Source organism: Fundulus heteroclitus, chromosome 14, assembly GCF_011125445.2.
Source record: "Fundulus heteroclitus isolate FHET01 chromosome 14, MU-UCD_Fhet_4.1, whole genome shotgun sequence".
NCBI classification, from domain to species: domain Eukaryota; kingdom Metazoa; phylum Chordata; class Actinopteri; order Cyprinodontiformes; family Fundulidae; genus Fundulus; species Fundulus heteroclitus.
Window position 1 is genome coordinate 31,318,646 of NC_046374.1, and position 14,474 is coordinate 31,333,119.

Here is a 14,474-nt window from a genome sequence, read left to right on the forward strand (position 1 = left end):
TGTCTCTGAATCTTTCCTTTCGCACGTTGTTTATGGAAGCTGGCGGAAACAGCAGCGGGTTTGTGACCATAAATCAACGGCCTGTGTTCTCTAAAGAGATGCAAACATGTCGTGAATGAAATCTACACATATACAAGATTTCTAAAGTTGAAAAATTGTGTTTGATGGGCAGCATCAGTGAACAGCCATGTTTAGTTCTTTCCAAAGACCGGCTGGACCTCTCAAGGACACTCACAGACTGGTTTTTACCCTAGGTGTGTGTGCTTTGGCTCATTGCTGTGTCTCCTTACTCTCACTCTCGGCTCCACTAACTCAGGAAAGTTTGTTTCTTCTGGTCTGACATCGGTCTGAGCAATAATATAATATCACGATAACATTTTTCACAAAAGTCAATATCAATATAAAACAAATCACTATTTTTGTCAATCTTAATATTCCCTGGTGCTATTAGATGACATTTGAAGACATCAGAATGTCTGAAAATGTTTGTCATTTTGGGGTATTTTGTAGGAATGCACCAATGTGAAAATTATGGACCAATATTGATGTGGCTGTTGTGGCCGATAACTGATATTAACCAATACTACAACAGATATTATTATGTTTCTGTACCCTTTACACACCATGTAAAAGTGACCACAAAGCTGAAATTGCTTCACTGTTTGAGTTAAACACCCCACAACCCAGCCCTGCATCACTACAACTGTCACCTGTCCAAACAAACACCAGATGGCCATCCCTCCACTTCCCTCCAGAAACACAAACGACAAGATGGAAATAAACATCAGTCGTTAATATTGGGCTAGTTTTAATTCAATTTCACTCGTATAGCGCCAATTCTCTTTCTAAAGCGTCATGTCAAGGCGTCATCTCACCTGAAGGGCGTGCAGCCGCAGTGGACAATCGCCCGCATTGTGTGGTTGACTTCGCAGCAATCCCTCATACCGAGCATGCATTTGGGGACAGTGGAAAGGAAAAACTCACCTTTAACAGGAAGAAAGCTCCAGCAGAACCTTTTTTTTTTAACTTATCGGACCGACACCAGTATGTTAACAAACGACCAACATGGTCCGATACAGCAGTCGATGGAGATCTTTGGAGCATCCCTAGTATTTCTAAAAAGCAAACTATACTAAAATTAGTTTTAGAATAAGTCTGTAATGTAACAAAATATTGAGAAAAGTAGTAGTGTGAATACTTTTGAGTGGGACTTTTAAGGAGGACTGACCAGAACCAGTAAACTGGTGCTACTCCAGCACTGGCTATCCTGGTTCAGATCTGGTTCATGGGTGGAATCTAAGTTCTGGGCGTTGAACCAGCTTTGTTGGAAAAGGCATTATAAATGGACTTTTCAGCATCTGCGTTGTTTGAGATCTGAATTTATTCATAACTTAACAAATCCTTCTTTACAGGCACTGCTACCTAGAAGAATATATAGATTTATGGAGTATTATTACAGACTGGGAGTGATTGGTGGTAACAATGGAAATTATGACTTTTAAAAGAGGATAGATACGAGACATAAAAACGCCGGAGCAAAAGAAGAAATGATCCATATGACATCGTTTTGATACTAATTAATAATACATTGACTAAAAAGAGCTAAAAGCTAATGAAATAGTCGTGTATGAAGAGGAAAACACAATAAAAATATTAAAACCGCTGGATGAAGGGTGAAAGATGGTCGTCAAAAGGCGGCACGTTTTTTGCTAAATAAAGAGATTCAAAAGGAAAACAAATCAAGTTACAATTTGGGCAGAAGTGAGGAAACAAGAGCAGGAAACATAAGATGAATAGTCGTAGATAATACGGGGGGAAGAATAAGTGAGGGATGAAAAGAAGAGAAAAGGTGTCACCAGGTAATCAATACAGTTTCTCCGTTTCCCTCCATTCTGTGTTTTAAGGTGATTTTTTCCCCCTCCTCCTTTATTATTCCCGCTCTACTTCCCTTATCAATCAATACTTATTATTGCTTACCTCACCCTTCCTCTGTCTCTCTGTCCTTCTTTATTTTCCACCTCTCCCCTCACCATGTTGAAAAGAGGAACAGAGAGAGAGAGAGAGAGAGAGAGAGAAAGAAGGAAACACAGACACAATGAAGTCATTCATCTGTCCAATCAAAGAGGCGGAAGCTCAGAGGAAAGTAAACATCCATCTCTCTCTCCCTCTCTTCTTTCCTTCTTTCTCATGAGTCCGTGAGCGTCCATGATTATGATGCCTCTCCGTGTGATTGTGTGTGTGGACTGACATATATCCCATTTCTCTGGTGTCTCTTTAAAAAGAATAGATTGTTCTTCTGCGGCAAACAAAGAGTAAAGACACACACAGAGAGGGAGGATGCAAGTCGCTGACACGATTTATGACGGCTGAGAGATGCGGGGAGACGGAGAACAGAGAGGTGGGGGAAGTAGAGAAAATGGATGGAAAAAAAGGAAGTGTAGCAATGTCCACCGACCGGCGCTCCTGATAGAAACGAACACGGGAATAAATGTGCAAAGGTCCTGGAATAAAACCAAAGAGGGCCCAATAGAGAGACAAAAGAGGATGGAAGGGTAAAATGATTAAATAATCCAGCTGTGTATAGACCAGTGGAGCTATATGTTAATTAAATTAAAGCCTAATAAATGCTGTGTATAACTAAAACACTTAATGTAAAGTGACGGATTACAGCTGGAATAGAATTTCTATTATAAATTTGTAATATTAAAAGCATTATAGATCCTTAAAATGTAAATATTGGTAAAATAACTACCAAACATCTGGGACAGTTCTTTAGGTTGACTAAGGTTATAAAAATACAGTGGTATTACAGCAGCGGTTGTCAAACTTTTTTCTGTCCCCCTGCATTGAAGAATGGAAAAAGTCCATTTTTTTTCTTAAAAAAGTTAAAAGTTCTTACTATTCTTCTAAATTCATAAAAATAACACAACATGTGCAATCGTATATTTTGATCAAGTTGTTTTTTGTGCAAGAACAAAAACAAAAATTCCTGGCAATAAGGATATATCAGTCGATTTATTTAAACTAACTTAATATTGTCACCTTTTCAACACAACAAGGAGATGCAACATAAGTATAGAACAACAGTAAGTCTCCATAATGATAATAACCACTGGCACTATTACAGTTTTACTGACTGCACTGAGCCTATTATCCACTGCATACCATGCATACACTGTATATTGTGGCCAAAAAAAAAAGGAGGCGGTTCTTACGCCCCCCTGTCATGCCATCAGGGGCCACAATGGCAGGACTATTGTGTGTCACCTCTTAATTATAAATAAGAGCAAACTACAATCCCACAGGGGTTCCCCAAGGCGCCATTCCTGGGCCACTTTAGTATAAATTCAAATATGTTTTGCTGCTTTATTGTGGAGCACTGATATGAAACAAATATAGTCTCATTCATTTCTGCAGGTGAATTTCTGCTGGTGAAGTCAAAGTAACATGCATAATTGAACAAGATCAAAATTCTGTTATAAATTAAATGCCCAAAATAAGTCAGATTCTAATGAGTCTACATTTCTTCCATACACTACTTAATCAATTGCAATACTTATGCTTACTTAAGACTTTTCTGTTTCGATGTGACCTATCTGCTATTGTCCACCAATCATTGATTAACGTGCAAAATATCCGTGATTGGACGGGACAGAATTTCCATAATTTAAAATAGATTAAGCAGAAGTTATTTTGTGCAAAGAATTCAAGGTTATAAATCAGCACTCAACTAGACTTAATGGGCATAGTTGACACGTAGTTCTATTTTTATTCATTGATTTGATTCTAACTATACGGTATAATACTAAATCAGGACTGAGGTATTGTGTTATTGGTATAAGGGACCAGATATATTAGGTAATGTTGTGACGTATTTGGCCTAGGGTTGTGAATAAACCGGATCTGGCTGGGAATTGGCTGTCAGTGGTATCTAATAACATAATAGAAACTATTTTGTGACCATGAAAAGTGTCTGAAACTCAGTCAATCAGAACATGAGACGTCGTTTCTTGGTATGTAGTATGTACTGATGCCGGATCGTCCTGAACAACCACTTTTATCAACCATAGTGGGGTTTATAAGTCAGGCTGTCAGGATTTTACTGAGACCTGATGAAGACGCCTGACAGCCACAAACCACCCAGCTGAACTGTGAGTGTGTGTGGAGAACAACCGACAAACTCCAGAACCACCAGCTCCTCAGTTCTGGTGGTACGTTTCTACCTCGAGACTGAATGAGTCCAGCAGAGCAGGGCTACCTGATAAAGACCACAGAGGTAGCTTCGGGAAACTCTGAGACCGAAATAGGTGATCCTTGCATTGCAAAAAGATCTGGCTGTGGGCGTGTTATAGTTTAGGGCCTAATGTGTAATTTGTTTGCTACGATTTGCTCTAATTGGTCTGATCGGTGAACCTGCAGCTGGTGGGACAAATGGAACCCAGGCAGCGTCATGAAAAGAAAAGTTTGAGTTTGAAACGACCTCTAGTTTATCTAGATTTAGATATCTGGTTTTGAATCTGAATGGCTTTGGTAATTCTAGTTGCTACTATATCAGGATCACAACCCTGTTTAAACTCACTTTATATTAGAAGCTCACCACTCTTTCAATTCTGGCTTTTGATGACCTTTAACTCGTTGAGTTAGCTGTTCCTTTGGCAATAAACGGGTTAGACACCATCAGAACAATATCGCAGCCATAATCAGACGTTACAAAGGCAAACTGAGAAGGTTCAGCTGTTTAGTAATTAATTTCTTAAGAGTAAAAATTAAAGCAAATTGATTGAATGAGTCTTTAATGCAGGGACTTCATGTACGGTACCGTCACAGAGCCTTTAGACTGCCTCCAGATATCGTAACGGAAAAAAAAAGGCTCAGCTTATGAAGAGCGGAAAAAGTTGCAAAATATTAATGATTGTATGTGTGAAATATTAACCTAAGACATTGTGCTGCTTTTAAAGTAAATTTGTGAAGCAGCGATTTAAAGGATGGTTAACCTGTACCATATAAACCACAGATATTTAGTAAGCCATTGAAAATACCTGCTGACTTGCAGAATGTTGAATGTTATTAAAATATAAAATGTTTATTCACTGATATATACACTTTAGTTCTGTAAACTGTACTCTGATCTTTATAAATAAAGTAGCTGATCCAGTCGTAAGAGGGAGGGAAAAAAAATCTAAATAAAAAAGTTTTGAAAGACTATTTTGGTGTTGGAAACGTTGGATAACAAAAAGCATGACTGATAAGTGCGTTCTTCAATTAGAAAGCAAATTAAATTAGAATGTGTGTTGCTCTTCAATATTAACAATAATAAAACATAAAACCTGCTAATATTTAAATAACAGGAATGTTTCATTAAAAACAAGAAAAGATAAATTTCTGCCTTTAAGGTACAAAAAGTTTTTAATTTTTATTATTAAAGAGAACAAACAAAAATATAATATTACCACTGACTTGCGCGCAACTCTGCTCAAAGTTAGACTTTAAAAGTTAATTACAGGTTCGCAGAAGACTGATTTAATTTGACTAAATTCATTATGCATCCGAGACGTCCAACAAAAAGCGGGCATCTTTGAGTTCTGGTGGGACCGAGGAAGGAAAGAGAGGAGGAAGAAACAAGAAACCGGGTTTCAGATCAAAACAAACATGGAGGCAGAGCTGAAACCCAAAACAAAGAAGAAGAGGAGAGACAAGAGCCAAAACAAAAAAAAAAAAAAAGGACCGGTAAACAGTTCAGCACGCTGATGGAGAGATGAAAGAAAGGAAAGAAGATGAAAGATTTTAGCTAAAGAGGGTTGACCCGGGCGCTCTAGCCCTCTTATTGACCGCCCCGTGCTTTGATAAACTACGCTCCGTGTGTGAGTGTGTGTGTTTGGACTGTGTGACCTCTGGACGTTCTGAGCTAAATCAATCTGTCAAACGCGTTAGTGAGTCCGTGCTTATTCACCGCCATGCCTGTTTGTACATACGAGTCTGTGTGTGTGTGTGTGTGTGTGTGGGTGTGTGTGTAGGTGTGTGTGTGTGCGACCCTGACCGGCCATCAGAGCCAATGACGGAGTATTGATCAAGGCTCCGTCACCATAGAGACGGCCATTTGGGAGGACAGGCGAGGGGGTGCGAGTGTCAAAGTGGGAAGACTTACTTCAAGGTGGCTCATCACGTCGTGTGTGTGTGTGTGTGTGTGTGTGTGTGTGTGCGTGTTTGTGTGTGTGTGAAATGTCAGCTTTGTGTTTTCCATTCGTGCCGTGGTCTGCTTTTCTTGTCCAATTAAAAAAGGTCATTAAAACACATAAATACATCAGCAGGGAAACATTTCAAAGTAACAATGTGTCTGGTTTTTAATTACCATCTCTAATTTATTACCTATTCAGTGATTGAAACGTAATTACTGTAAACAAACCAGCAGATTGTCTCCCTTGTTTATTCCCTTTCAAACTTTGGTCAGGTTTTTTTAAAAAAGGGAAAGCCTCCTGACTCGTTTCCTGCGGCTCCACCGTGCGTCCCTGTCCTAATGAGTCGGACCCATATAAATGTCACTGATCATAACCAATAATCTTTGGGAATGCAGCTTCCGCCGAGTCCATTCATTTCTGATAATGGACACCTCGTGGGGCATTATGCCGCTTATACCATGGTCACTTACAAAATAAATATTAAATCAATTATTAACACTTTTATGTCTTTTTTTCACTGTTAAAAATCATACATCTTTCACAAGAAGTGTCTTGCCATTACCAGCTAACGTTTCAACCAGCACAATAATTCAGAACAATCAGACTATTCGGCCTGAACTTCTTTTATAGGCGTCCTATAACACTTTTTTACGGACACCCAGCAGCCAATCAGAACTGAGTAGTCACCCAGTCCACGGTATAATAAACGTTAAAGGTGAGCTGGGTGTTAGTTGTCTGCCCAGCCCTAGTTTTTGCTGTCAAGCTCTCCCATGGATGCAGATTTGGCTCCTTCTTATTGTTGATTATCAATTCTGACCTTGACCGAGGCTAGTGAGGGCTTTAGAGCTGTAAATGTTGTTCTGGGTTCTTGTGTGACCTCCTAGATTGGTCATTGATGAGGTGTAGGAGTGATTTCTGTAGGTTGGACTCTCCTAAAATGTTTCACCCCTGTTCCGTGGTCTCTCCATTTGTGGATAATTGCCCTCACTGTGGTTCTCTGAGGTCCCAATGCCTTAGTAGAGGTTCTGTAACATTTCCAGACCAACAGAAGTCAACATCTTTGTTGATTTTGATTTTTTTTTTAAGTTATTTTTATAGATCTGGTCATGATGTGTTGCTGCTTTAGATCGTTTAGCTGTTTCATGTTGTCAGACAGGTTATGTGTGGTGTCTTCTACACATAACTACAAGTCAAACCTTGGTATGGCTAGTGAAATACAAATTGTGGTTTAATTACAGTTCGTGATTTGAATTTTCCCCCCAAATTAAAATCGTTATGCGTAAACTAATTTTTACAATAACTCATCAGTTCATCAGTTCTGCATTGGATCAAACAAAAATAGAAAGATGGTGTTTTAAAGTGGCCTAGTCCAAGTCCAGACTCAAATCCTAATGACACGTTGTGACATAGGCTTAAATATGCTTGAGATCCCTCATATGTAATTAAATTTAAACAATTCTGTAAAGAACTGTTCCACGTTTAAAAAACTTATCGCCAGATATAAGTTATTGCCTTCAAGCGGGACTGCACCAGTTATTGAGCAAAAATACCAAAGCTGTAAATGGAGAGATGTTCTTTTTCAGAACGCTACATGTGTTTGACTTTAACGAGCACTTGTCTTATCATCTGGATTAACAGCTGTCAAACATTTGATTCTTGGTGCATCTTTGTGCAAGAAGTCTTGATTGGGCTCGTGTTTACTGAAATACTTTTAACATAAGCAGCTTTATTGTGGTTCTAGTCAGAATTACACGCATTTAAAAAAAATAATCTAGCCAGAGGTGATCTTTTCTAGTTTCCCTGTGATTCTTACAGAAGTGATTCTTTTTTTTTTCCGGACCCAGCAGAGAGTTGCTACCATGATGGAACCAGTTTTAGAAGTGCTTCAGTCGTTCCACAGCAGAAATGATCATATATTGGGCGTTACAACTTGTCCAACTTCTTGAATTGACCTTAGCTTCTTTCTCCAGCAGTGTTTTGTCTATGTTACAGGATTCAAATACGTACGCTCGTAAACCTTCCTACACTGTCAGTGTTAGTAAGTGTGAAGGTAAGAGGTCTCTAACTGGAGCACCCTTTCCTTTTCCAATCTCATACAGTGTTTTGTAGGAAGAAAGGTGATCCGGTGTAGGAGAAATGGATTTGTTCCTCTTTAAAACTCTGAACACGGTCAAGGTGAAGGGTTACCAAATGAATGTAGGTCAATGGACTGCGTGTGAAGTAAGCGGCCACACTTTTTATGTTCCCTGTGTGTAGTATGTGGGCGAATGTGTGTGTGCATGACCTGTTCTTTGTTCCTGAGCTCGGTGCTGTAAGGAGAGTGGACCGTTGACGAGGATTAATGCCCAACATATGGCAACCCTACGGGACACACACACACACGCACACACACACATTGCAGTCATTACTCTGAACAAAGAACTGTAAGGCTAATGAGAAGCCGATATCATGTGTCCTTTGCAGACACACACAAGGCTTGGATTCACGTGGATACCCACCTTAAAGTTGCTTACACACGGATGGATGCAGTTGAACACACACGTGCAGCTGCTACTGTAACGTATGGGGACGGCAGCTGAAAGGTAGCAGCAGACTGTTGATGGAAGGGCTTTAAGGTCTGAACGCAAACACCTGTGAGTGTGTGTATTGGCGAGCACGGCTCTCCGTGAAGAGGGTGTTTATGGCAAAGAGATTGTGTGTGTGTGTGTGTGACGGAGGGAGAAAGAGGTGAAGTGGAGTTCATGGTAAAAGCGAAGGTTCATGCCTCCGTTTCTTCATGCTCCTTTGATTCCTTCTGTTTTTTTTCTCACATACGGATCACACCCAAAAACATTTGCAGTCGTTTTCGCTTCACAACTTTTAGCGCAGACACGCACACTCTGTTACTCCCGGCGGGATCTGACCGATTTACTCGACCTGTTCGTGAAAAGACCAACATCCCCGTCGCTCTGTTCTGGTGCTGCACTAACTGGCCTGACCCTCCTGAGGTATTTGCTGCTGAATCCACATCAAAGATAAGAACTAGTTTAATTACGATTAAGTTTATTTATCAAACGGACATATCCAAAGTCAATTACATATTCCTATCATTCCTCGTTATCAAAAAATGCATTCAAGTTCAGTCTATCATGCCAACAGGTGAAAAAGAAAGCTTTTCGTCTAAGGAGACCCAGTCGATTAGCAAGACGAGGGGAATTTATTTGTGTAGCACATTTCAGTACAAGGACAGCACAAAGTGCTTTACATGATTAAAACATAGGAAAATAAAAGCAGAACAAAAGCAAGTTGGAATAAAATGTAACATTGTAATAAGTCTCTGACTTTGCTGCAATCCCTCACACTGAGCAAGCGCGTGGCGACGGTGGAAAGGAAAGACTTCCTTTTAACGGGTAGAAATCCCCTGCAGAAAATTTCTCAGTGTAAGCGGCCATCTGCCGCAACCGTCGGGGGCTTTGGGGAAACAAAGTATACACACAGAGACACTGTTTCCAGGAGTACTTTCTATGTTGAAGAAAACGTAGAAATTTTATGCCAACAGATGCTTCTTTAGTGGCTTCGTCTATGAGAGATACAAAGCTGAACATATAGTTACTGGCAGCAATAGTTCATTCAACTATGAATTTACAGAAATCACCAACAGAATTCATAGAAAAGTAAGAATGCATCATTTCTGGATATTTAATTGCAATATTATTTCTGAAAATTTTAATGTTGATTACAATTACCCCCAATTTCCTTAATCTTTTCATTATAATAAACAATGTCCCCAGTACTTGTTTTAACATATCAGCCACTAAATATATACTTTGGATAGAAAAAGCATTAAGGGCGGTCCATCCAACACTTTAGATGCAATTATCAACATGAGTTGTTGTCATATCACAGGATCACATACACAAGAAAGTGCTTCTGTAGCGTTGGTAACAAAACAAAACAAAAAAATACTGTGAAAATAATTTATCTTTTAGGTTATTTTGAGAAAAATACTGATAAAAATCATGTATTTCTAGCGCTATTAGGTCTTTAAGTCGATTGTTTTTTTTTTTTGTTTATTTCTTTATAAATTAGTTTAGATGTTTGTAGAAATATGTAGAGAAAATGATGAATGTTACAAAAACTGGCTTATACTGCACATACAAGTACATAATTGAGGCATGGTAATGGTTTGAAGCCTTTAAAAGGTTCCTATGTTTTCATTCCTAAATTTTAAAGTACTTTTAAAGATGTGCCGGAGTGACTGGAGTTTTAACCAGTTGTACGGAGAAGGCTTGTCACTTTATGAAAATAAAAAAAATATTTGATGCAATGCTCCAGAAAATGTTTTTGAAGCCATACAGTTCTTTCAAATAAATGTATCAAACAATTATAACCTATACAGTATGCCAATATTTTCCAAAACAGCACGTAGGAGACTATGTGGCAGCTATTTAGATAGAATAAAATAAATAAATGTTCATGTTTAGCAAAAGCGTACACAATATGACACTTGGAGGTGTTAATATCTTAATGGAAGTGTGCACCTTTCAGCTAGTTATGCAATTTTACAGAAATATTGTATTTAGCAGCAATTTCATAGCTTGTTATGCTTGTATCACCGACTAAAAAGCAGAATGGCAAAAAGGGATAAAAAAAAACCTAATATTTTGTGCTCCTGTGGTGTGCCGGATAAGTTCACATTTTTGATACAGGGGACCTGGGTTTGAATCCTGGTGGTGTCAGGAAGGGCATCTGGCAACCCCTGAATAAGGGAGCAGCTGAAAATACATATAAATATGTATTCTGTGCAATAAGCACTTGAAAATGACTAAAAAAATTTTTGACATTCAAAAATACATGTTCTATTCTAACTGTACTGAATAATATTTTGGCAGCATACATACTTTTGGCTTTTCACCTAAACTGTTTTTCATGATGTATTGCTGGTAAATTTGCCAGATAATATTTTACTTATTCATTTAGTTTTTTAAAGAAAGGGCATTTTTAAAGCTCTTACACAAGTACAAGTAAACCTAAACAGACGATTTAAACCTGAACTAAACTTAGTTAAAGAAACTATAATTAATACTGACACTTTGTGGCTCAAATTGGTTCAACAGCTTGCCAATCACAACAATCTAATATGCCGTTTTTAAATGGTCTGTTGCTGTTGTGAATTTTTACTTCCACGGGATAAGTGTATGAAGTTGTATTCTCTTGTATCTCTGGTCTGCTTCTCTTACTGGCTACCATGTTTTGGGGCTGCTGCTCTTTTGCCAAAATAAGATATCAAAAGCTGTGCTCTGCGTTGGGAACTCGGGGAACTCTCATGCGATTGGCTAAGGAAACAGGAAGTAAACACGGGCTACACTCTACACCTAAGTGGTTCCACACCTTACCTCTAGGTTTGAAAGCAGAAAAACGTGACTAAGACATTGCTGATGGAGAGGACCGATTGTTTATAGGGAATGCTTCTTCCATCCCGGGTGACAAATGAGAATGATTTAGGTTGATTTTACTGTAAATATCTTACTTATAGCACCTTTAAACTGATCAAACTGCTGCAAGCAATAGCCCTGCATGTGTTCTGTATAAATCACCTAGTGCCTTGATGACTGAACCACTGGACGCCCACAAACTTTGTTTTTACACATACACTGGGTTATAAATAATACACATGTGGGCATATGTATGATTGTATGATCACCCGGTCTGATACTTAGCTACAATTAACCCTAATTACACTCTATCACCTGCAGGCAGTAGTGGTTTATCCAGCTATGGTATATCTATGTCTGGTGACTGTCAGACTCACTAACAATTGCCTTTAACATATCAAATCTCTCCTGTTGCCACAAATTGCCCTCTGGCACCGATTCTAGATGAACCTGATTCTCACTAACAAATATTTTCACATAGCTATGGCTAAGTCTGTATGTGGACCAAATTATCTCTCACTTTTCAAGTTGGTGCTTATCTAATGCCCTCATTAATGGCATATTAGCCAGTTTTAGCTATCTGACGAGCAGAAAAAGATTAGCAGACATTTGAACATTGGATTGAACTTTGATCTGTTGTATTACAAATCATTGAGTGTATTTCAAGTTATTATTAAAAAGGAAAGTTATTTTTACCCTGATTTTAAAGCTTGATTGACTGCCAGTTAGCTAACCAGCTTGAGCTAGGCTAGTTAGCTTTAGCTAAAGCTGGGCTAGTTGGCCTTAGCAGAATTCTTTCTGCTCCCTAACTTATTCTTTATTTTTACGCCAATAAATACAATTTTAAAAAGGGTAACAATATTCTTCGCGTTATCTTTGAGAGAAACTATTGTAACAACTAAGATAGTGGTCAGGAAAAAAACTGAGCTTTAGCTAATAGTGTATTTGTAGGTTCATTCTACTTTGCTTGGAGATGGTTTGTATCACTTCTTAGAAAATGTTTTATTTTTTCAAAATAAAGCATAAATACTGCTAAACATGATTTATTTTTACACAACACAAAAGTTCTGTATTGTTGGCCTGCTATATATTGTGTATTGTTTTAGCTTTTTTTATGCAGGTTAAATAAAAAATTTTGGAAGGCATTATTGCGACTGACTCGCACAAACTTTTTTAAGACAAAAATTCATATTGAAATAATTATGGACATGTAACCAGACAGAATCACAAGCACAACTTATGGGTTGAAAAGAGCTGATAAACAGAGGTCCTCTCAAGGTTTCAATGCCATTATTATGTTATGCCCTAATATAACTTGCTGTATGTACATTATTTCCACCCTTCATTTCTGTTCTCATGCAGTGACACTGTGGGTTTTTGCCATATACAGGTTTTATTTTTTTTTGTCTCTCTCTCTAGGTGTAAATGACTTTGGATGGCCATCTGTTACTTAGCCACCCTGCAGAGAGTTGGCCTGCATGCGCACCTCCAGTGTGTGTATGTGTGTGCCTCCCTTTATGTTAAACTGCATGTGTGCAGTTACTGTAATACAGTGTTTGACTGTGGTTATTTATGCCTGCGTGCACATGCATAATAGAGTAGGTTATTGTGTGCGCGAAAGGGACCGGGATGTTGGATGAAAGACGGTGTGAATGTTTGTTGAGCTTCATTTGTACATGCAAAACACGCATTCCAACGTAAGGAGAGTTACATATTTAATCCTGGTGCGTCAGATTTTCTCAGGTACTCATTTTAAGTCAGGATCTAAATATTTTTTATGAACCATTAGTGTATAGCTTCCATTATTAATCTTGATTTTTACTTTTTATGTGCTGACGTTTCAGCTTTTAAATATTGTTATATCTCATATTTTTGTTACATTGTACAGATTAAGTCAGCGTAATTATGCCCTAAAATCTAAGAGCAGATGCATGTGCTTGTTTCAACACCCTAATTTTACTTACTCTTTTATTGCTATGAATCTTTAAATGCTGTTCAGTCAGTCCTTCATACTTAGAGTAAGTTTATATCCGCGGGTAGGGATGCTACAGAGACCGTTTTAGCTCCCCTCACTGTTTTCTGCAGGGCTTTAATGTTTTCCATATCACAGCTGGCCAACCATGCATACATCGGTGTACTGTCATGGCACATATGTACAGCATTTAAATAAGTTTGAGTTGTTTACTATGAGTTGTTGCAGTGTGTTAGCTCTGTAGGTAGCATGTAATTGAGCTATTTTCATGTATTCATGTATTTATTGTGATTAGGTGCTGAAATCATACACATTTCCGTGTAATTCCATGGAGTATTTACTAATTTAACTTAAAAATGAAAAACTTTTCACAACATTACTAATATCTTTATGTTCCTTAATAGTGGAGAATTTAGATTATCTCTGTACTGTGACAGCAAACGGGCTTGAATCTGTACTGTGGCGGCTGGTGTCCTTTGGGAATAAGCTCTCTGTTAAAGTTAGGACAGTAATTTTGTCAAGTAACTCCCCTAATGTCTTCAGGTGCGCTTTATGTGGCAAATCATGCATGCTTCAGCAAAACCCACGTAGAAGCTGCTGTTCACCGACAGTTTGTGATTTGATTATGTCCGTGTGGCCTGCGGTGTCTGCTGGAGCATCCAGCTGTTGTCATTTACTGGTGACATTCAGATCAGGGCGTTTACCTCTGAGCCAAGATGTCCACAAACTTGGAAACAAGTTATGAATCCATATATATATATATTTTGGCAGTAAATAATAACATTGTGTTGCCTGCTTGATAGCAATAAATCAAAATTGTATTTCAGGCCTATTAAATTAGATGCATGCCACTGACTGCGACGATTAGATGATACAGAAATGACCCTAAGATACTTTGGATTGGATCAGGAA

The 14,474-nt window shown here is 38.4% G+C and overlaps 1 protein-coding gene across 2 annotated transcripts in view; it reads left to right on the forward strand.

Annotated features, from left to right (window-relative positions):
* The window catches only part of dachb (dachshund b), a 124,470-nt gene that overhangs the window by 58,316 nt on the left and 51,680 nt on the right, over nucleotides 1–14,474 (forward strand). The gene's annotated exons all lie outside the window — the stretch shown is intronic.